Below are 24,712 nucleotides of genomic sequence, written 5' to 3'. Positions count from 1 at the left end.
TCTAATTTGCCCGAGTGTTGGAGATACTAATAGATTGACCTTTTGTTGAAAGAACCAAAGTATGAGACACAGACTAGAAACTATGAATGCTAAATGAAGCATGATATGTTTATGCAAAAATGGACACATTTTTTTTGAAGGACTTATCAAAGTTAATTTGTAAACATTGTAGAGGAACATGGTTTCATTTGAAAATTGTAAATGTGTTGTAATCGGTTCCTTTTCCAAAAGGTAAGGACGAAACCAAGGACAAAGTTCTTTAACAAAAGCAAAAGCTTAGTTAAGATTTTTTTTCTGAAATTGTATTGCTTGGTGTTCATTCTTACAAGGTCCATTCCTTTGATGCTTACAAAAAAACTTGGCTAAGTCCTTCAATATTTTTAATGGATGAACAAAGGTTTATGGATGAATGCATGCATGCATGATTATGATAGAATACATGGGGGGCTAGATTCATAATGTTGGAGTTGAAGGTAACGCCATTTGGTAAGGACTATGGTTTCCAATTGCACTTTTAACAAGGTTCTACCAAGTTCCCAAATTACAACTACCCTTATGAATATCTCGGTGCGTAGGATTAACTCCTAGACCAATAGTTCATAAGGAAGTCTAGTTTGAGTGTAGTATCGCGTGACGACCAAAGTCAAGACTACTCTTGGTTTAGTCTCCGCACTACGTCCTAATAAAAGGCCAATATGGGTTAAGGGTGATCTAAAGGTCCTCAACGCTTGATGGATTTCAAAAATAATAACGCCAATCACGACTACTCATGGTGACGTATATTTACTCTTCAACCCACGTTGAGTGGAGTTATATCACATGCACACATATCGCAGGACTACTCCTGGTATGGCACTATGATCGTACTCCGCCCTATCTTATGTTTCACTCAAGCCCGGGTGTAGGATTTCTTTTCTCACCCCTCACGTAACAAGGTATAATATTTACAAAGCATAAACAAATAATAGAGCACAAAATAAAGGATATAAGGTGGGTTTAACCCGCATAGGATCCCTAGTGAAGTCGCCAATTTGTAGACCATGATTTTCGGGTGTCAATCCATTAATTGGTTTTGAACCTTCAATCTTTGGACTTCTCGATTTTTTCGTGGGAAGGGCAAAAATGAGGAAAAAAAAACCCTTATTTTTGGATCCGGGGGTCGGTTACGATTGGGGAAGGTGTTAGGCACCCGCATCGTCCACGGTACCCCGTGGTAACCTCTTTCCTACTTTATCTTGTGCTAAATTCATTTATTTATTTGAAAATGTTTACTTAAAGCTTAAGTGAAAGAATGGAGGGAGAAGAAGTTTGTTTTGGTTGTTTTTATTTGATTGGTTTGGAAGGATAAATCATTTGCCTACATACCCTTAAATGAAAAGGGATCAAAACCCGATGTAGTTCGCTCTCAAAAATATTTTTTGTGGGTTAGGTTGATTTTAATTTGTTTTTGAAAATGGTTTTGAGAAGGGTTGCGAGACCTCAAGGTATAGAAGAATAAAATGGTGTGAAGTTGTTCAATTTTAATTAAGAAATTTAGTCTAAGTTCAATTAAGGTTCATTAGAAATTTGATTAAGAAAATAAAGGAAAAACCTCTTGGATTTGGATCCAAGGTTTATTAAGAAAATATTTTGATTTTTTGCTTATTTGATTTTTGAGATGAAAAAAAAAGATTTTTAAAACTAACGGTAAGCTAGCGTAACGACGTGAAAAATAAAGCGAGTGTAAAGCGATAAATAAAGTGATAGTGTCGGTGCTTGTGTCGGTGTGTGCATTTACTACATTATTACATACCCTTCCTAGATACATTCTAAGAGAAATAAAAAGCACAAAAGAAAATTACATCAATTTCCCTAGTTATACACACTAAATATCATGGGATTTAAATAAATTGCAATAGAAAAAGAAAATGCATGAGATTATACTGAAATTAAAGCAAACAAGATAACAAAAAAGCGAATTAAAGCAAACAAGATAATAAAAAGCTTGACGGTATAACATACTAGGATGGCTTATCAAATGGAAAGCTTGATGATGAAGTTTTAAAGAAATGCGTGAATTAGTAATTGAAATATTAAAGCAAATTTGACAAGAAGGTATCATGGAGTAAAAAAATGCATGAAATAGTGTTTTCAAAATGCATAGAATCAAAGACACAAAATGAGTTTAAAATATGCATGAGCTTTTTGTAAAAGAATGAGTAAAACACATATGCAGGAAGGGGGGTGCAGACAGCATGTACTGGGGGTGCAGCAAGCAAAAGTATAGAGAAATTAAACAAAACAGTTGGGCTCAGATTGGACGAATCTGGACCATCTGATGAATCCAGAGGTCCAGATTCAATCATTGTATCAACTCATCACAGCCACTGGATCAAAGATCCAAGGGTTTAAAAAACACAGCACAAAACATAAAGGTAAAACCAATCAAAAGGCATACAGTAACTAACACAAAGAGACACACATATAATTAAAAGCAGAATGCATCATCGGCCGTTAGATCTACGATCTAACGGCCTAGCTTCAAGGCGTACAGGAAAGTTAAGCAGCAGCGTACACAGGATACATAAGGAAAATATTAGTATAAATGCTAAAAAAACCACAAAAAAAAAACCATAACACATAGACTCTTCTCTCTCTAAGTATGTTTTAGAGAGAGAAGCTCTGCAACACAACAGCTTCTTCTCCGACGAGAAAACATATTCCGGCGCGGTGGCCGGTGGTGGCACCACCGCGTCGGAATCCAAACCTCCACCGTTTTAAAAAACAAATAACATTTTCAGACACCTTTTTTGCTTCTGAGTTCAAAACTCAACTCGGATTTTCAAAAACAACATCACATCGGCCTAGATCTAGGAAAAACCTTTAAGAATATAACTCAAAATAAACACTACTTCATCACCAACTATGAACACAACAAACACATAGATCGAAGAAAAGATTAAGGGAAACCGAGTTACCTCTGAGATTGGAGCAAAACGCTAGCAGAGAGCCGACAGGAAAACATCAAAGAAAAGAAACTCGACTTGGTGGTATGCTTGTTGCACGATCTGTTCCTGCACCGTTTCTGCTTGTTCCTCTCTTCCGTTTTCGTCTCGGTTCCGTTCAGACAAAGCGTGGACGACTTGAACTTGTACTCGGTTCAGATTATGCTTCTTCTCTAGCTTGACTCCAGTTCCTTCTCTTCTTCTTTGTACTTTGATTCGGTTGTGTGAGGACTGTTTGTTGCTTCAATGTTGTTGTGGTGATGACAGATTCGAATTGTTGTTGTGTTGTGAATTTGGAACGTATGAACAGTGGTGACGAATGAACAGTAGTGGTAGTGATTGATTTCTGGATTTCAGCTCATGATGTTCATATTGTGTTTATGTGATATTCATACATTTTTGCAGTTTGATTCTCGAAGGAGGGAACAAAAATGGGAATTAGGGTTTCTAGGCTAGTAGCTGCGGCTGCTATGTGTCAGACAGTGAATAGTGATTTTTCCCCCTGACTGCAATAAATGCAGTGTATTTATACTGCTTAATTAGGGTTTTAGATCAAATGGACCAATAGGCTTAAGACACATGGACTGGACTGACTTATGGACCAATAGTCGTTTAGTTTTTATGTTGTTTTCTATTCCATTTTATTAGTTGTCTCTTGGACTGACTTATGGACCTAAAGACTCTAAAAAGACTACAATTAGACCTTAAAATAAAACAAAAGGAACATCATTTAAAAAAACTAAAAACGTGACTTAACCAAAAATAATATGAAAGGAAACAACATAAGTGGAATAAAAAACACAAAGTTAAAAAGGAAATTGAATAAAGGGAATTCATGATAATAAAGACAAAATAAAAGAATTAATAAAATATAAAATTGTCCCTTTCGGAACCAAATGAGGTATTTTAAAATACCTCTCTGCCGACCGTCTGAAACGACGAAATTACTCGGCGTTTAAAACACGAATAAAAGCTTAAAATCAAAGAAAAGTGGGCAAATTTGGGGTATGTCAATCCGTAAAATGAACTCAGATAATTGTTTGTTTGTTAAACGTTAACCTAATGAATGAATCTGACTATGCATTTTTATTAGACATGTATATGTTATTTCATAGAGCCTTGACGTAGATCGTCAAGAACTAGTAAGATAGCAAGAATCACTTTTTGTGATAAGATATGATATGTTGTTAGATACAACGTATTCAAGCAAGTAGAAGCAAGTAAAGAAAGACATGCCGGTGACGATCTTAGGTTTCCCCTAATCGTCCGGTCTAGAAACGTGTCATGATTATGTTATGCATAGGCCTCGGTACGTAGAGCGTATTCTGGGCATTGCGGTTTTAGAATCCCCTTGACCGCCTTGACACGTATAAGAAGAGAAGCTAATAACAAGTTAAGAATAATATGACGGCCCTAGTATGAACGACCGTCTAAGTAAGCAAGTCCCCACACACGCATAATCAATCGGAAGGTTGTATTGTAGACACGTGGTGACCGTAGGTTTCCCTTGAGGTTACCTATAGCCTAGAATTAGGTGGAACTCATTGAGACATTATGTCTCATCCCAATCCTTATTTGTTTCAGATAAACAGGTTGGAAGGCAAGCTAGTAGCCGAATGGATGTTTCAGCAAGTGTTCGTTCGTACCCGCTGTAGGATGATATGGATATTCAAGGACGCATTTATTGTACTAGAGAAAAGTTGAGTTGTGATGTTACTGTACGAACGCAATTTGTTGTATAAATATTCATTCGTATGTATTTAATGTTGTAAATTTTAATCTATCCAGTACTAAAGATAACGCGCGTGCTAAACTTCCTAGGTACGTTTAGTATGGGTGTTACATTTGGTATCAGAGCAGGTCGATTCAGACCGTGCCTTGGGTGATTAAGTTACAAATAAGTAGTGGGGCCATTGGGTTCTGGGTAAATGTTCTAATTGTTGTTGTTAGTTGAGCCTGATCAACTCAATTTAGCATTCGACGATTAGAACGGATGCCTGGGAGCTGAATAGGACCCAGAAGGAACGAAATATGAGATGAAGATGCACTTAAAAGTGTGAATTCATAAGTAAGAACTATGAATGAGTATTAGGAAGAAGTTTGATATATCTAAGTACGACCGGAAGCTTCGGTAAGAGTCATTGTGGGAACGGGTTTAATGTATAGAAAGGAATGGTATTCTGGAACATAAGCGTAAGGCTACAAGGTAGGGAGAAGTCGACATATGTTGACGGAATTAGTAGGCTCTCAGGAATAGCATTTTATGATGGAAGTTATGGACTTGTATGTTCAGAGTGGTCAAGGTTTTAGTGTTCGGAAAGTTGCGTTAAGTGGCAACGAAATGAGGTAAGCTACTCGTATTGGAAGAAGTTAAGGATTTAAGTGAAAGCTTTATGTTATCAGGACTAAGGCATTACTTTCTGACGTGCCGAGAATTGTATCGAAAAAGGTTGATGGTTGCAATACATATATTATAGAATATTTTATGATGTTGGGAATGAATGATATGCATTGAATTAGTTGAGAAATAAGAATTTTCATGCAAAGAATGTTTTTAGGAAAATTGAGCTGAAGAAACTCGCCAATAGCGAACCTGGGGCGAAATTATCTTCTTTTTTTTTGAAAACTATTAGTTTGTCTCTAGGATCTGCAGTGACTATTGGAGAGTTGTCTTCACAATCTTTTATGCGACAAAAACCTTTATGACACCAAGTGAGGAATGCAAATCATATCCTAAGGTTTTTAAAGGAAAAAGGCAGGGGCAACCATTAACGAAATCGATTCGGTTTAAGGAAACTTTGGAAATTAATGTGTTAAGAGTTAAGGAAGAGCTTAGACCAAGAGTTTAGAGGTTCCGATATTTGGAATGGACGTGAAGACATGAAGAAAGGAATTAAAGTAGTGACGAGTTATATGATATTACAAGGTACTCGGATTTTGTGGAGTTATGAGTATTCCTCGAACCTAAGTTTCGCTTAATTGACTTGCTAAGGCTTGTTAGGATGTTGAATCATAAAGTTTACTTGAGTTTAGAAAGATATACGCATATGGGTAATTGAAGTTGATATTTTTGAAATTAAAATGAAAATTTTGTTGGTACCAGTCTGTTACGACTCGCGTAGAGTGGGCTAAATTCATCAGAACCAAGATTTGATGGCACATATATGTTACCGACTCGTTATATGATTATAGAGTAACGACTGGGGCCTAGGTTTAGTATGTATATGTGTGTGTGTGTATATATATAGTGGAAAATCATCAACGTCAATGACCCGTGTGCTAATTTACGAATTTTCTTTGAAAGAAAAATCAACGAGCAAGCATAGGAATGATTAAGCAAAATATAGTATGCGAGAATACAAAGATACAATGTTAGATGCTTAAGGAAAGTAAGTCTGAGTGCAAGATGAGTCTACCATGGGAAGTCGTGAGAACGATTCATGGAAATAGTAAGCATGTTGTAGCAAAGATGTGCTATATGAGTTAAGTTTGCTCGAGAACAAGAGTACGTTTGGCATTGTTATTGATGAGTCATAGATAGTATTATTTATTGCCTTATTTAGTTTAGTTTTATTTTAGATTTGATTTTATTTTATTGCATTTTATTTTAGTTTAGAATATTTTACTTCAAATTGTCTTTTATTTTATTTTAGGAATAAATATATGGTGGAAGGTGCCTTGGAGCAAAAGAAAGAGGACTGGAGCAAAATACAGCGCAAGAATACGAAGATACGGGGCAAAAATACAATTCCCCTTACCAGAAGCTTGGCACGGCCCGTGCCAACATGTGGCACGGCCGTGCCCGTCCCCAGAGTCTCTTTTGCTGCTTTTTCTTCGGGCCCAAGTTACCCTGTTGCAGCTTTACTGTTTTACCCTTTTAGTTGCTTAGTTTCTAAGTCAATTGTAAAGCTATAAATAGAGTAGCTCTCCACCATAAACAATCATGCTTTACTTTGTTTATTTCAATTGCTATTTTAATAAAAGTCTTTATTTTCCCTTTTACTTTCTTTACAATTTATTTTACCGTATTTCTCTCTTCTTCTTCCATGTCTACGATGAACATGAGTGAGTAGACTTCTTAGTCTTAGGATTATTGGGGAGTCTAATGACTCAATCCTAAACAAAACATGTCTAAACCCTAATTTCCATGTAACTCTAACTTCTAATCTAGATTCACCGTCTTAACGTGGATTAACAATTATCAAACTGTGGAAGCGAAAGCGGAGGGTTTGATAATCGTTAATCCATCATCCCAAACATCAATTCATAAAGCGAGAGCGGAGTCTTGATGTTGGAACAAGTGAATCTAGACAATAATTGCAAAACAGTGAAATAGTCTTTGCAATTATTGAGACAAAGAGTAGTTTCAATCCTCTATGCATCTTCTAGTAATCATGTCAGTGAAATAGGCTTGGTTGCTAGAAGTAAACTCTCACCGGACTTTCATCGGAAAGGTGAGGGGCTAAGGGAAACCGGTCTTTAGAAATTAGTGTGTAAATCATGAAATTAGATGTTTAGGTTTTGTCTAGTGAAGGATTAGTTATTAAGATGAACCAATGATCCTAAGGCCTTTATTATTATTGTTTTTACCTTCAGCAATCAAACTCTTTCTTATCAACTTTCTCTCCTCTAATCATTCATTAAAAGTTAATTAAGTTGAACAACTCCCTAGCGGAACGATACTCTACTTACTACTATTACTTCGATAGGCCGTGCACTTGCGGTTTGGCTCTATCAAGTTTTTGGCGCCGCTGCCGGGGAGTTGTTGTAATTTGATTAACTTTTTAATAGTGATTAGACTATAAAAAAAAAAAAAAACTTTTTCGTTGTTTTATTTTATTTTATTTTATTGTTTCTATATTTCTTTCTATAAAAAAAAAAAAATCTTTATTTGATTCTATATTATTTTATTTACTTCATATAAAAAAAAAATCTTTCTCTTTATTTTATTTTATTTTATATATAAAAAAAAATCTTTTTCTATTTCTTCTTTTGCCTTTAACTTCTTGGGAAGATAATAACGATATGGCTAAGGAATGCACTCTCATAGAGTATGCAATCCCATCTTCAAATGAGTCATACGATGCTATTGTGTACCCAACGGTTGATGACAATTTTGAAATAGAACCTGAACTTATTGAGTTAGTTCAGCAAAATCAATTTTTCGGATCAACCACTGAGGATCCGAATTTTCATATTTCAACTTTTTTAAGACTCAGTGGAACCGTGAATGCAAACCAAGAGGTCGTAAGGCTGCACTACTTTCCTTTTTCCTTAGGGGGAAGAGCTAGTGCTTGGTTTAATTCATTAAAACTTGGTTCTATCACTTCATGGCAACAAATGAGGCAAACTTTTCTTGCCCAATTCTTTCCTCATTCTAAAATTGTTCACATAAGAAAACAAATCATACAATTCACTCAAAAAGATGGAGAATCTCTTTACGATGCGTGGGAGCGTTTCAAAGAAATGCTTAGACTTTGTCCCCATCATGGTTTAGAGAATTGGCTTATTATTCACACTTTTTATAATGGCCTTTTGTATCCCACAAAAATTTATGTTGATGCAGCTGCAGGTGGAGCTCTGATGAACAAAACATACACAGAAGCATATGCTTTGATCGAGGACATGGCACAAAACCACTATCAGTGGACCTACGGAAGGGACACCACTAATGTTGCTCCTTCACCCTCTCAGAAAGAGGTAGGTATGTATGAAAATTCTTCCCTTGATCATCTAGCTGCTAAAGTTGACGCACTCACACAAAAATTTGATAAAATAAATACTAGTGTTGTCACACCTCCCCCTGTATCACCTCTTTGTGAAGTTTGTGGTGTATTTGGCCATATTGGCATTGATTGCCAACTAGGTAGTGTTGTTAGAAGTCCTGAGCAAGTAAACTATGCTCAATATAATCAAGGGTTTAAAAATAATCAAATTTTTTTTCAAACCACTCAAAATCTTTTTGGACAAGAAACAACACCACTCAGTTATGCAAACAACCAAATAGTCCCTCAAAAATCCAGCTTGAAACTTTTTTTAGAAAATTTTCTTATAAATCAATCTGAGCAGCTCCAAGAGTTTAAAAACCAAACTGAATTTTTGAAGGACTCTCTTGCCAAACATACATTGAACGTAGACTCCATAGTTACTCACAGTAAGATGATAGAGACTCAGACTTCCCAAGTACCCCAACAGCTGGCTACTCCCTCTCAAACCTCCGAAGTCCTTCTAAGCCAAACCGAAACCAACCCCAAAGACCATATACGTGCTATTATTTTTAGGGATGGTAACCAATTAGAGGACCCCGTTGTGAAAATTAAGAACAATGAACGAGAGATAGGAAGTGATAAGCCTCAAAGTGAGAAAGCTATAGGAGAGAATGACAAGCCATTTGTTTCACCATCTCATGAGCCTAAAATTCCTTTAACACAAGAGTTTGCTAAATCCAAGTTAGATGAGCAGTTTAGAAATTTTATTGAAATACTTCCAAACAAATTGCCACCTAAACTTAAGGATCCAGAGAGATTTTCCATACCTTGTGTCATAGGATATAAAACATTTGAGAAAGCCATGTGTGATTTGGGAGAGCATGTTAGTTTGTTGCCATTATCCCTTTCTGAGAGATTGGGTATAGGATAGATAAACCACCTTCTAACCGTCAAGCTAGTGACTCTAAACAAGCGCTTCGTGGGAGGGAACCCATGCATTTTATTGCTTTTATTTTGTTTGTTTTGTGTTGTTTTAATTTGTTTTATAGGTACTTGTCCAAATATGATGCGAAAAAAAAATGAAAAAAATTGAAGTCATTGACCCGTGCATGGCACGGCCCGTGCCCGTGCATAGCACGGCCGTGCTAACCAAACCTGCCCAAAACCATTTTTTTTCCAGAAGCTTGGCACGGCCCGTGCCTATGCATGGCACGGCCGTGCCTGTCCAAAACCAAAAAAAAAAAAAAAATCCCGTGCATGGCACGAACAGTGCCTGTGTTTGGCACGGTCCGCACTTGTGCATTGCACGGCCGTGCCTGACTTTTTCTCCCTAAATCCTTAATAACCAGAAACCTTCAAACCTTCATATCTCCCTAAAAACTTCACCAAATCAATCAACTCCTTAACCCAATCAACTCTTAACTTCATTCTACACAAAACCCTTCCATAAAAAACAACTTTTCGGTTGATGAATATTGATTATGACATGTCACTTCAGCACTTTTGTGAGGCCTTAGGTTTTGCAAATGAAGGATATATTCATGATCATTGGGATCCTAGCCTAAAACCGGATAACTATGACCCAGCTGCCTTTTGGACACGCATCACCGGCGTTTCCAACTATGTTCCTAGAGCCAACAAAGCTAGCAACATCCACAACCCCGTACTTAGGTACCTCCAAAGGGTAATGGCTTGCACTATTTGGGGTAGAACCGAGCTAGGAAACACTAGAACCGATGAATTGTTCATGCTATGGGCAATGCTCCACAACCACCCCGTCAATACTTGTTTTTATTTGATTGATTACCTAGACTTTGTAGGTACTAGACCGGCCTGTAGAGGAGACATAGTGGTGGGTGGCATCATTACATATATAGCTAGATGTTTTGGAGTGGGTGAAGATGAGGGGATCAAACCAATTGAGGGAAACAATAGGCTTAACATAGAAACCCTTATTGCTATGAATTTTATCAAACATCGTCCACCGCTCCATTACCAACTTAAGCTAAATATGCCAATCGTGTTTTTATTGCCTAACCCATCTCGGACTACCACCGAGGTGGAAGAAAATTGGTTGTATGTTAATGATGTGCAGGTTCTTGGTGAGCAAGATGATGAAGAGGGAGAAGGTGCCAACTTGCACCATGATGAAGGAGAAGGTGCTAACTTGCACCAAGAGGGGCACCATGGCCATGAAACCGGTGAGCTTAATGACAATCAAAGATGGACATGGATTCAAAATGAAATCGAGAGGATGAGCAACGAACAACAAAGGCAAGGTGTTGAGATCTCCGGCCTTCGCAATGATGTCCAAAGGGGCAACCGCTTGTCGGAAGAAAATAATGAAATGCTCCGTCGGATGATGCAACACCTCCAACTTCAAGGTCCTCCTTATGGACCTCAATAACATGTGAGCTTTCCTCTTCCTCTCTTCCCTTCTTCATCTTCTTCTACTCCTTCTTTCTTCTTCCTCTACTTCTTCTTCTTCTTTTAATTTCTTTTTCTTTTGAATCATTGAGGACAATGCTTCCCCTAAGTGTGGGGGGGCCTAATAAAGTGTCTAGAGTCGTAGTGTCCAAACTCCCTTGAACTTTATTCTTTTGTTTTGTTTTTATAGCAAGAGGCATGACTAAGTAGCTTGTTTTTAATGTAAATATGGCATGAAAATTTTTGTTTTGTCTCTTCTTTAGGTCGCCTCTTGTACATGAAAATAGTTTCTTGTGTTTCTTATGTTCTTGCTATACCCATGTCTTGTTTTAATGTGAAAATTCTCCAATGAGAAAGGCACCCGGTTGCAATCCTTGAGTAAATGTATGAATAGGTATTTTAAGGAACACGTTCTATCTTTAGTGTTAACTTAGACCCTTTAAAGTCTTAAGAGTAAAAGTAGTATAAGTTTGTGTGGGAAAATTAATCAAATTTTTCTTAATTGTTATATTCTTATTAAATTGTTAATGTTAAATGGGGCGGGAGAATGGCACCAACATGTGGGGGAAAGGACAATCCCTAACTTCCTAATTGTGCTGGTGACTCCCTAATTTGAACCTAAAGTGAAACAAATTCATCAATGCTAGGGGGAAAGGACAATTACATCCAAAAAGACTTCCTACGCAGAGATGAAACAAACAATTTTGCAGCACTGCTTAGGGTGATTTTGAATCTAGGGGGAAAGGACAATTACATCCGAGAAGACTTCCTATGAGGATAGATAGCCCCTAAGCATCTGCAGCCCCTTGTGCTTAATTGTTATATCTAATTTAATGTTTAACTCAAATTCCCATCACTCTTATATGAAATGAAGAAAGGACTTTTCTCGGCTACTTTGGCACTAAGGATAGAACCTATTCCTCATAATATATGTCTTATACAGGAGCAAGAAAAGGGTTGGACTGCACACACACACACTCACTTGAGACTTGATGTTGGGTAGAATAGGTTCATGAGAAGTATTTGAAATTGTAATTAGTGTACTTGAGGCAAAGCATTTCTTTTGAGACATTTGTTCTTAGTATTGCCATAATCAAATCTTTTGTTGCTGCTATGTTTGCTGCCTTTTGCTTGAGGACAAGCAAAGATTCAAGTGTGGGGGAGTTTGATGAGTCATAGATAGTATTATTTATTGCCTTATTTAGTTTAGTTTTATTTTAGATTTGATTTTATTTTATTGCATTTTATTTTAGTTTAGAATATTTTACTTCAACTTGTCTTTTATTTTATTTTAGGAATAAATATATGGTGGAAGGTGCCTTGGAGCAAAAGAAAGAGGACTGGAGCAAAATACAGCTCAAGAATACGAAGATACGGGGCAAAAATACAATTCCCCTTACCAGAAGCTTGGCACGGCCCGTGCCAACATGTGGCACGGCCGTGCCCGTCCCCAGAGTCTCTTTTGCTGCTTTTTCTTCGGGCCCAAGTTACCCTGTTGCAGCTTTACTGTTTTACCCTTTTAGTTGCTTAGTTTCTAAGTCAATTGTAAAGCTATAAATAGAGTAGCTCTCCACCATAAACAATCATGCTTTACTTTGTTTATTTCAATTGCTATTTTAATAAAAGTCTTTATTTTCCCTTTTACTTTCTTTGCAATTTATTTTACCGTATTTCTCTCTTCTTCTTCCATGTCTACGATGAACATGAGTGAGTAGACTTCTTAGTCTTAGGATTATTGGGGAGTCTAATGACTCAATCCTAAACAAAACATGTCTAAACCCTAATTTCCATGTAACTCTAACTTCTAATCTAGATTCACCGTCTTAACGTGGATTAACAATTATCAAACTGTGGAAGCGAAAGCGGAGGGTTTGATAATCGTTAATCCATCATCCCAAACATCAACTCATAAAGCGAGAGCGGAGTCTTGATGTTGGAACAAGTGAATCTAGACAATAATTGCAAAACAGTGAAATAGTCTTTGCAATTATTGAGACAAAGAGTAGTTTCAATCCTCTATGCATCTTCTAGTAATCATGTCAGTGAAATAGGCTTGGTTGCTAGAAGTAAACTCTCACCGGACTTTCATCGGAAAGGTGAGGGGCTAAGGGAAACCGGTCTTTAGAAATTAGTGTGTAAATCATGAAATTAGATGTTTAGGTTTTGTCTAGTGAAGGATTAGTTATTAAGATGAACCAATGATCCTAAGGCCTTTATTATTATTGTTTTTACCTTCAGCAATCAAACTCTTTCTTATCAACTTTCTCTCCTCTAATCATTCATTAAAAGTTAATTAAGTTGAACAACTCCCTAGCGGAACGATACTCTACTTACTACTATTACTTCGATAGGCCGTGCACTTGCGGTTTGGCTCTATCAAGTTTTTGGCGCCGCTGCCGGGGAGTTGTTGTAATTTGATTAACTTTTTAATAGTGATTAGACTATAAAAAAAAAAAAAACTTTTTCGTTGTTTTATTTTATTTTATTTTATTGTTTCTATATTTCTTTCTATAAAAAAAAAATCTTTATTTGATTCTATATTATTTTATTTACTTCATATAAAAAAAAAAATCTTTCTCTTTATTTTATTTTATTTTATATATAAAAAAAAATCTTTTTCTATTTCTTCTTTTGCCTTTAACTTCTTGGGAAGATAATAACGATATGGCTAAGGAATGCACTCTCATAGAGTATGCAATCCCATCTTCAAATGAGTCATACGATGCTATTGTGTACCCAACGGTTGATGACAATTTTGAAATAGAACCTGAACTTATTGAGTTAGTTCAGCAAAATCAATTTTTCGGATCAACCACTGAGGATCCGAATTTTCATATTTCAACTTTTTTAAGACTCAGTGGAACCGTGAATGCAAACCAAGAGGTCGTAAGGCTGCACTACTTTCCTTTTTCCTTAGGGGGAAGAGCTAGTGCTTGGTTTAATTCATTAAAACTTGGTTCTATCACTTCATGGCAACAAATGAGGCAAACTTTTCTTGCCCAATTCTTTCCTCATTCTAAAATTGTTCACATAAGAAAACAAATCATACAATTCACTCAAAAAGATGGAGAATCTCTTTACGATGCGTGGGAGCGTTTCAAAGAAATGCTTAGACTTTGTCCCCATCATGGTTTAGAGAATTGGCTTATTATTCACACTTTTTATAATGGCCTTTTGTATCCCACAAAAATTTATGTTGATGCAGCTGCAGGTGGAGCTCTGATGAACAAAACATACACAGAAGCATATGCTTTGATCGAGGACATGGCACAAAACCACTATCAGTGGACCTACGGAAGGGACACCACTAATGTTGCTCCTTCACCCTCTCAGAAAGAGGTAGGTATGTATGAAAATTCTTCCCTTGATCATCTAGCTGCTAAAGTTGACGCACTCACACAAAAATTTGATAAAATAAATACTAGTGTTGTCACACCTCCCCCTGTATCACCTCTTTGTGAAGTTTGTGGTGTATTTGGCCATATTGGCATTGATTGCCAACTAGGTAGTGTTGTTAGAAGTCCTGAGCAAGTAAACTATGCTCAATATAATCAAGGGTTTAAAAATAACCAAATTTTTTTTCAAACCACTCAAAATCTTTTTGGACAAGAAACAACACCACTCAGTTATGCAAACAACCAAATAGTCCCTCAAAAATCCAGCTTGAAACTTTTTTTAGAAAATTTTCTTATAAATCAATCTGAGCAGCTCCAAGAGTTTAAAAACCAAACTGAATTTTTGAAGGACTCTCTTGCCAAACATACATTGAACGTAGACTCCATAGTTACTCACAGTAAGATGATAGAGACTCAGACTTCCCAAGTACCCCAACAGCTGGCTACTCCCTCTCAAACCTCCGAAGTCCTTCTAAGCCAAACCGAAACCAACCCCAAAGACCATATACGTGCTATTATTTTTAGGGATGGTAACCAATTAGAGGACCCCGTTGTGAAAATTAAGAACAATGAACGAGAGATAGGAAGTGATAAGCCTCAAAGTGAGAAAGCTATAGGAGAGAATGACAAGCCATTTGTTTCACCATCTCATGAGCCTAAAATTCCTTTAACACAAGAGTTTGCTAAATCCAAGTTAGATGAGCAGTTTAGAAATTTTATTGAAATACTTCCAAACAAATTGCCACCTAAACTTAAGGATCCAGAGAGATTTTTCATACCTTGTGTCATAGGATATAAAACATTTGAGAAAGCCATGTGTGATTTGGGAGAGCATGTTAGTTTGTTGCCATTATCCCTTTCTGAGAGATTGAGTATAGGATAGATAAACCACCTTCTAACCGTCAAGCTAGTGACTCTAAACAAGCGCTTCGTGGGAGGCAACCCATGCATTTTATTGCTTTTATTTTGTTTGTTTTGTGTTGTTTTAATTTGTTTTATAGGTACTTGTCCAAATATGATGCGAAAAAAAAATGAAAAAAATTGAAGTCATTGACCCGTGCATGGCACGGCCCGTGCCCGTGCATAGCACGGCCGTGCTAACCAAACCTGCCCAAAACCATTTTTTTTCCAGAAGCTTGGCACGGCCCGTGCCTATGCATGGCACGGCCGTGCCTGTCCAAAACCAAAAAAAAAAAAAAAATCCCGTGCATGGCACGAACAGTGCCTGTGCTTGGCACGGTCCGCACTTGTGCATTGCACGGCCGTGCCTGACTTTTTCTCCCTAAATCCTTAATAACCAGAAACCTTCAAACCTTCATATCTCCCTAAAAACTTCACCAAATCAATCAACTCCTTAACCCAATCAACTCTTAACTTCATTCTACACAAAACCCTTCCATAAAAAACAACTTTTCGGTTGATGAATATTGATTATGACATGTCACTTCAGCACTTTTGTGAGGCCTTAGGTTTTGCAAATGAAGGATATATTCATGATCATTGGGATCCTAGCCTAAAACCGGATAACTATGACCCAGTTGCCTTTTGGACACGCATCACCGGCGTTTCCAACTATGTTCCTAGAGCCAACAAAGCTAGCAACATCCACAACCCCGTACTTAGGTACCTCCAAAGGGTAATGGCTTGCACTATTTGGGGTAGAACCGAGCTAGGAAACACTAGAACCGATGAATTGTTCATGCTATGGGCAATGCTCCACAACCACCCCGTCAATACTTGTTTTTATTTGATTGATTACCTAGACTTTGTAGGTACTAGACCGGCCTGTAGAGGAGACATAGTGGTGGGTGGCATCATTACATATATAGCTAGATGTTTTGGAGTGGGTGAAGATGAGGGGATCAAACCAATTGAGGGAAACAATAGGCTTAACATAGAAACCCTTATTGCTATGAATTTTATCAAACATCGTCCACCGCTCCATTACCAACTTAAGCTAAATATGCCAATCGTGTTTTTATTGCCTAACCCATCTCGGACTACCACCGAGGTGGAAGAAAATTGGTTGTATGTTAATGATGTGCAGGTTCTTGGTGAGCAAGATGATGAAGAGGGAGAAGGTGCCAACTTGCACCATGATGAAGGAGAAGGTGCTAACTTGCACCAAGAGGGGCACCATGGCCATGAAACCGGTGAACTTAATGACAATCAAAGATGGACATGGATTCAAAATGAAATCGAGAGGATGAGCAACGAACAACAAAGGCAAGGTGTTGAGATCTCCGGCCTTTGCAATGATGTCCAAAGGGGCAACCGCTTGTCGGAAGAAAATAATGAAATGCTCCGTCGGATGATGCAACACCTCCAACTTCAAGGTCCTCCTTATGGACCTCAATAACATGTGAGCTTTCCTCTTCCTCTCTTCCCTTCTTCATCTTCTTCTACTCCTTCTTTCTTCTTCCTCTACTTCTTCTTCTTCTTTTAATTTCTTTTTCTTTTGAATCATTGAGGACAATGCTTCCCCTAAGTGTGGGGGGGCCTAATAAAGTGTCTAGAGTCGTAGTGTCCAAACTCCCTTGAACTTTATTCTTTTGTTTTGTTTTTATAGCAAGAGGCATGACTAAGTAGCTTGTTTTTAATGTAAATATGGCATGAAAATTTTTGTTTTGTCTCTTCTTTAGGTCGCCTCTTGTACATGAAAATAGTTTCTTGTGTTTCTTATGTTCTTGCTATACCCATGTCTTGTTTTAATGTGAAAATTCTCCAATGAGAAAGGCACCCGGTTGCAATCCTTGAGTAAATGTATGAATAGGTATTTTAAGGAACACGTTCTATCTTTAGTGTTAACTTAGACCCTTTAAAGTCTTAAGAGTAAAAGTAGTATAAGTTTGTGTGGGAAAATTAATCAAATTTTTCTTAATTGTTATATTCTTATTAAATTGTTAATGTTAAATGGGGCGGGAGAATGGCACCAACATGTGGGGGAAAGGACAATCCCTAACTTCCTAATTGTGCTGGTGACTCCCTAATTTGAACCTAAAGTGAAACAAATTCATCAATGCTAGGGGGAAAGGACAATTACATCCAAAAAGACTTCCTACGCAGAGATGAAACAAACAATTTTGCAGCACTGCTTAGGGTGATTTTGAATCTAGGGGGAAAGGACAATTACATCCGAGAAGACTTCCTATGAGGATAGATAGCCCCTAAGCATCTGCAGCCCCTTGTGCTTAATTGTTATATCTAATTTAATGTTTAACTCAAATTCCCATCACTCTTATATGAAATGAAGAAAGGACTTTTCTCGGTTACTTTGGCACTAAGGATAGAACCTATTCCTCATAATATATGTCTTATACAGGAGCAAGAAAAGGGTTGGACTGCACACACACACTCACTTGAGACTTGATGTTGGGTAGAATAGGTTCATGAGAAGTATTTGAAATTGTAATTAGTGTACTTGAGGCAAAGCATTTCTTTTGAGACATTTGTTCTTAGTATTGCCATAATCAAATCTTTTGTTGCTGCTATGTTTGCTGCCTTTTGCTTGAGGACAAGCAAAGATTCAAGTGTGGGGGAGTTTGATGAGTCATAGATAGTATTATTTATTGCCTTATTTAGTTTAGTTTTATTTTAGATTTGATTTTATTTTATTGCATTTTATTTTAGTTTAGAATATTTTACTTCAAATTGTCTTTTATTTTATTTTAGGAATAAATATATGGTGGAAGGTGCCTTGGAGCAAAAGAAAGAGGACTGGAGCAAATACAGCGCAAGAATACGAAGATACGGGGCAAAAATACAATTCCCCTTACCAGAAGCTTGGCACGGCCCGTGCCAACATGTGGCACGGCCGTGCCCGTCCCCAGAGTCTCTTTTGCTGCTTTTTCTTCGGGCCCAAGTTACCCTGTTGCAGCTTTACTGTTTTACCCTTTTAGTTGCTTAGTTTCTAAGTCAATTGTAAAGCTATAAATAGAGTAGCTCTCCACCATAAACAATCATGCTTTACTTTGTTTATTTCAATTGCTATTTTAATAAAAGTCTTTATTTTCCCTTTTACTTTCTTTGCAATTTATTTTACCGTATTTCTCTCTTCTTCTTCTATGTCTACGATGAACATGAGTGAGTAGACTTCTTAGTCTTAGGATTATTGGGGAGTCTAATGACTCAATCCTAAACAAAACATGTCTAAACCCTAATTTCCATGTAACTCTAACTTCTAATCTAGATTCACCGTCTTAACGTGGATTAACAATTATCAAACTGTGGAAGCGAAAGCGGAGGGTTTGATAATCGTTAATCCATCATCCCAAACATCAATTCATAAAGCGAGAGCGGAGTCTTGATGTTGGAACAAGTGAATCTAGACAATAATTGCAAAACAGTGAAATAGTCTTTGCAATTATTGAGACAAAGAGTAGTTTCAATCCTCTATGCATCTTCTAGTAATCATGTCAGTGAAATAGGCTTGGTTGCTAGAAGTAAACTCTCACCGGACTTTCATCGGAAAGGTGAGGGGCTAAGGGAAACCGGTCTTTAGAAATTAGTGTGTAAATCATGAAATTAGATGTTTAGGTTTTGTCTAGTGAAGGATTAGTTATTAAGATGAACCAATGATCCTAAGGCCTTTATTATTATTGTTTTTACCTTCAGCAATCAAACTCTTTCTTATCAACTTTCTCTCCTCTAATCATTCATTAAAAGTTAATTAAGTTGAACAACTCTCTAGCGGAACGATACTCTACTTACTACTATTACTTCGATAGGCCGTGCACTTGCGGTTTGGCTCTATCAGTTATGTCAAGAGGTAAGTCACCTTGAGATTTAATCTCACAAGAAAAAGAGTATAGCAAGGTTGCAGAGTTGATTGCAACATAGAAAGTCTTGAGAAGAGTTCAAGAAGATATTAATGATAGAAGAAGTGTGAAGTTTCACTCGTCTCAACAGATTAGAGTATTTGTTAAAGCCAACCGGTGGGAATCAGAGTAACGCGATGGAAGTTAATCGGTAAAGTTGTTAACAGTAACTACGGAACATGGAATTTAGTAGTAAGAATCTTCGTGAAGAATGTTTGGTGTAGTAATACAGTTTTAGTGAGAAGCATTATGAGACGAGCGAGGAGTTCTTGATATGATAAGTAAGTATTGATGCTCATACAGTCAGTGATAAATAAGGTAAAAGTATAAAGGATGTATCTTCACTTAAGTAAGACGAGAAAGACTAGAGTCACCACAGATGAAGTATTCGGGTTGCCTAATTGGTGATGTCGATTATGTAGATGAGTTGTTGATTAATCAGGAAGAGTATGTGCCATGTTAATGGAGTACAATTCATGAGATATGCACAATGAAGTACATACCCTCCTATATCATACGTGTTAAGTGATAACGATACTTGCTAAAATAATGTCAAGCTATGATTTATAACTTTTAAAATTAAGATTGGTATTAAGGAACTTGGGAACGAAATTGTTTTAAAAGTATGATATTAAACATTGATGAAACTGATGAGGTGCGTCGTAAGCGAGCAAGCTCACTTAAGACGTACAGACTTCAGGACCAACTTGTTATAGACAAGTGTGGGGTGAGTTGTAAAACCTTTTTCAAAATATAGAGACTCGTCCTGAGGTTCTGCAGCACCAATGCAGACTTGGTTTTAAAATGATTTTGTTTTAGACATGTATCTACTCGTTCCAAGAACCTATGTACCAAGTTTAGAATTTTTTTTTTAGAAGCAAAATGCTAGAATGAGTATCGTTGTTAACTAACAAGAAACGGTACTAGAAAGTAAGTAGAAGTTATAGAAGATAAGGTTTTATGAAGAAACGACAAAGTCCGTGAGATATCTATAGCATACTTGATGCACGGATTTGTACTAAGAGTGTTCAATGCAAGTGCAAATGGAATTAGTAGGAAGTTTTAAGAGCAAGTGAACCACAAAACTGGTTAATAGATTGTCAGATGAATCAGTGTAAATGATTTCGCTTCTTCATGCCAAGTTAGACAAGTTACCCATGGATTCGGGTGCAAGGAGATTGAGAAGAGATAGAAAGGTTTCTTAAGAATTTGAAGAGTTAAGAAAAGTTTAGATTTATCAAGATAAGTAACATAAGTAAGAGACATAAGACGCATGGTGCCATAAGAAAGGTTATGTGTTCGTGATAAGATGTTTAGACGCAAGTGAACACTGCAGGGCAAACATGGATTCCAGTTAGACCCCAGTTTAAAGGCAAATCCTGAGTGTTATAGTTAATGAAAGGTTACTTATACGAATGGTTCATGCTAAGTGGATAAGTTATAGATCCAAGATAACCAATTCACATGTAGCAGAGGTGTGTTTTTAAACATGATGTTCTAAGGTAGTTCTGAGATTATAAGAAGGAGAGTAAGACTGAAGAGGCTATAATCGATTCTATGCGGATTAAGAAAGAAGAAGAGTTACATGTTTGATGAGGAAAGTATGCTTCGAACTCATTGGAGAGAGATATGATTAGACTTTGTGTGACTAAAACCAAAGAAGTCAAATCTTAGACGCAGTGATTGGTAAAGGATTTCTAAATTTCGAGGACGAAATTTCTTTAAGGGGGGTAGAATGTAATATCCCGCTTGTCGATATCGGAATATTACCAGTTAAGCGTGCCACAGGACGAAAGTTCAAGGAAAGAAAGCATAATGAATAATGATTATTACGTGAAGTCAGTTTATTACGAGTTATGTATCAGTACCGTATTAAACACGCTTAAGGCAAGGGTATAATGGTATTTGCATGCGGAAGAGATATTTATATGTTGTTGGCCTAAAATATCTCATTCTCCCATTTTCTTTCTCTCACTAGGTTAGAGAAAAGAGTTCTCTCCTCCCTCTCTCTATATGGACCGCCCCCTCTTCCCCAATTTTCTACCATCAGAGCTTCCAAATTCATGGAATTAGTGATCAAGTATGAATCATGGCAACTTCTAGAGCAAGAAAAAACCAAGAGAATGGATTAAAGCTTGGATTCATAAGTTAGGGTTTGAACTTTGGGAAGCTTGAAGCTTGAGGAATCACAAGGAATATGTTAGGTGAGTTCTTTAGCTAGTTCTCCTACCTTGGGTTGTGCAACTTCTTGTGAGAAAAGCATGAATTATGTTAGTTTATGAGTTGGAAGATTTTAGTACCCCTTTTTCCATTAGTCATTGAAATTATGTTGTTTGTTGTTATGTATTTGTTCTAAGCTATTTTCTATGTATTCTGGGTGGTTTGTGTGCATTGGAACCTCAATTTTGAGGTTTAGAGGTAAAAATTACGAATTATGCAGGTCTGATACTGAAGAACCTCGCTTAAGGGAGAAAATCTCGCTCAAGCGAAATCAATGTCGAATCAAAACTGCCAATCTCGCTCAAGCGAGATTCCACAGCACAACACTTTTTTTCAATAAAATTCATGAAATGCAGTGGTTTCGACGAAGCTTTCCCGTGCAGTCTCTTATAACTTTAAAAACCCCTCAAAGGCAAGTTATCATTGCACAATACACCTAAAGATATTGGTAAAGAAATGCATGAACAACATCAAGAATTTTAATGACGAATAGCACACGAGATGTTATGATATGCTATGAAATATGTTCGGGTAGTGATGAACTAATAAGGGGAATGAAAGTAGAGCCTTGACATAGCTGTCAAGAACTAGAATAGTATGTAAAGGAATAGAATGTTACACTTTAGTCTTATGCTTGATAAGATGCGAAGTGATATAGAGTATTCTCTTTGTATAGGAGCTTGAGTGATCATGCAAGCACGACTAGACTTGAATCGATTAGATATCCACTCACCTAGAAAGTTAAGCAAGCATATAGTTTACCTCTATTAGGATCGTTTAAGGATCCGAGGTAAAAGAGATAGCATGTTTAAGTTTAATTTTCATGCATGCATAAGACCAAGACTTTGTAAAGATGTGATGCGATTAAATATCATATTCACAAGAAAGTTTAAGCAAGTTTTAAGACAAGAATCATATATGGTCAAGACCATTAAGTAAGAGTAGGTTCCGTGTCTCTTGTAATCCTTCCGAGGTTGGATTCAAGGGGTTCTCCGAGGGGAACGGTTAAGCTGTAAGGGAGCCGCACGTCACTGAAGGAGTCCGGTGTGCCTTGGCTAGGTTTTTCGCCTTTAGTAAGGGATTAACTTCCGGGGTTACTCCACTCGGGATTAATACATAAAATGAACTCAGATAATTGTTTGTTTGTTAAACGCTAACCTAATGAATGAATCTGACTATGCATTTTTATTAGACATGTATATGTTATTTCATAGAGCCTTGACGTAGATCGTCAAGAACTAGTAAGATAGCAAGAATCACTTTTTGTGATAAGATATGATATGTTGTTAGATACAACGTATTCAAGCAAGTAGAAGCAAGTAAAGAAAGACATGTCGGTGACGATCTTAGGTTTCCCCTAATCGTCCGGTCTAGAAACGTGTCATGATTATGTTATGCTTAGGCCCCGGTACGTAGAGCGTATTCTGGGCATTGCGGTTTTAGAATCCCCTTGACCGCCTTGACACGTATAAGAAGTGAAGCCAATAACAAGTTAAGAATATTATGACGGCCCTAGTATGCACGACCGTCTCAGTAAGCAAGTCCCCACACACGTATAATCAACCGGCAGGTTGTATTGTAGACATGTGGTAACTGTAGGTTTCCCCTGAGGTTACCTATAGCCTAGGATTAGGTGGAACTCACTGAGACATTATGTCTCATCCCAATCCTTATTTGTTTCAGATAAACAGGTTGGATGGCAAGCTAGTAGCCGAATGGATGTTTCAGCAAGTGTTCGTTCGTACCCGCTGCAGGATGATATGGATATTCAAGGACGCATTTATTGTACTAGAGAAAAGTTGAGTTGTGATGTTACTGTACGAACGCAATTTGTTGTATAAATATTCATTCGTATGTATTTAATGTTGTAAATTTTAATGTATCAAGTACTAAAGATAACGCGCGTGTGTTAGCCTGTGTTTTTAAAAGGCTATTATTTAATGCAGTCAAAGGGAGTTGACCTTATCATCGAAGAAATAAAGAGATAACTCAAAAGTTTTTTGCATCGAAGTTGGGCCTGCTGGGAGCACGTGTTCCGGTTCAACAAACAAGAACTATCGAGAGACGGTTATTTTTGATAAGGGCTCTCCAAAGCGCGTTCGAAATTCAGATTTAATGGATAAGGCTTGTTAGTTTTCTATAGTTATAAGTTTGAATTCAAAGTTTAGGTAGTTATTTCTATTTTTGTATAAATAGTAGTTTTCCCGATGGAAAAAGGGTCACAATCCAATCATACAAAACTTACACGCAAATTATCCGTATGGAAGCGAGAAATGAGTTACAAGTTGCAATGTATGAATCTGTGTACCAATTTACATTCAATCAATGCTATTTAAGTTTTTTGCCTTAAGTATCTTTGCATTTTATTTGTTCATGTTGAACAATTTCTTTGTTTTTACTTAACAAATTTCGATTGAATTCAACTGGGTTGAATTCGATTGTTTTTATTTTTCTTTGACTTTATTTATCTTTTTAAGCACATTACATTTCTTGAAATAACACAAAAAGCACAAAATATGCTCCTAAGATTTACTGGTTGATCTTGCAAGTAAATATTTTTAAACCAGCGATTGTTTACCAAAAATCAGTGTAAACAAATTGGCACGCCCAGTGGGACCTTTTTTGTGACTTTGTGAATAATTTCATATCGAAATTTGTGTGATTCATATTGTTGGTTTGTGTTGTGTATGCTCTTAAGGAGTAGAAAACAACTTCCTGAAATGGCGCGTCCTCCTCCCATTCCAAACACATTGGCATCGAACGCCTCATCAGGAACTACAACCAACCCTCCCACATCATCCAGTGGTACGCAAGCAATTCCGAGTAGTACCACAACGACAGTATTAGAAACTGTAGAATCAACAATGGCCATGCCAACATCTCAGGCCATTCCAGCGGTCACGACGTCCGCTCAAACAACTCAGGCCATTCCGACAGGATAGACTGTCCCCAACCAAACTACACAGGCCGTACCAGCATTTTTTAATATTGGCACAAGCCGTCGAAATATGCCATATGGTATGCCAACTTCTTTGATGCAAGGCCTACACACGAACCCATCTTCATTCTCTGAGAGTTTAAATGTGCCAATGCCGCAATAGTTCACTCCTGGGGTGAGCGTTCCGATCGCAACACCCCAACAATCCTTGATAAATGCATCC

The 24,712-nt window shown here is 37.2% G+C and overlaps 2 non-coding genes across 2 annotated transcripts; both read right to left on the bottom strand.

Moving 5' to 3' along the window:
- Positions 1-8,373: 8,373 nt before the first annotated feature.
- On the bottom strand, positions 8,374-8,479 carry LOC146954919 (small nucleolar RNA R71). Its single transcript, XR_015025201.1, has one exon. It is a non-coding gene; the product is annotated as a small nucleolar RNA R71 (small nucleolar RNA).
- A 5,668-nt stretch (positions 8,480-14,147) lies between these two features.
- On the bottom strand, positions 14,148-14,253 carry LOC146954918 (small nucleolar RNA R71). Its single transcript, XR_015025200.1, has one exon. It is a non-coding gene; the product is annotated as a small nucleolar RNA R71 (small nucleolar RNA).
- Positions 14,254-24,712: the final 10,459 nt, after the last annotated feature.

The sequence above is a fragment of the Medicago sativa genome, chromosome 1 (assembly GCF_051527215.1).
Source record: "Medicago sativa cultivar Bolivia chromosome 1, Bolivia_mono, whole genome shotgun sequence".
Lineage (NCBI taxonomy): Eukaryota > Viridiplantae > Streptophyta > Magnoliopsida > Fabales > Fabaceae > Medicago > Medicago sativa.
Note: the sequence above shows the minus strand (reverse complement) of the source record. Positions and strands in the feature narration are given on the sequence as shown.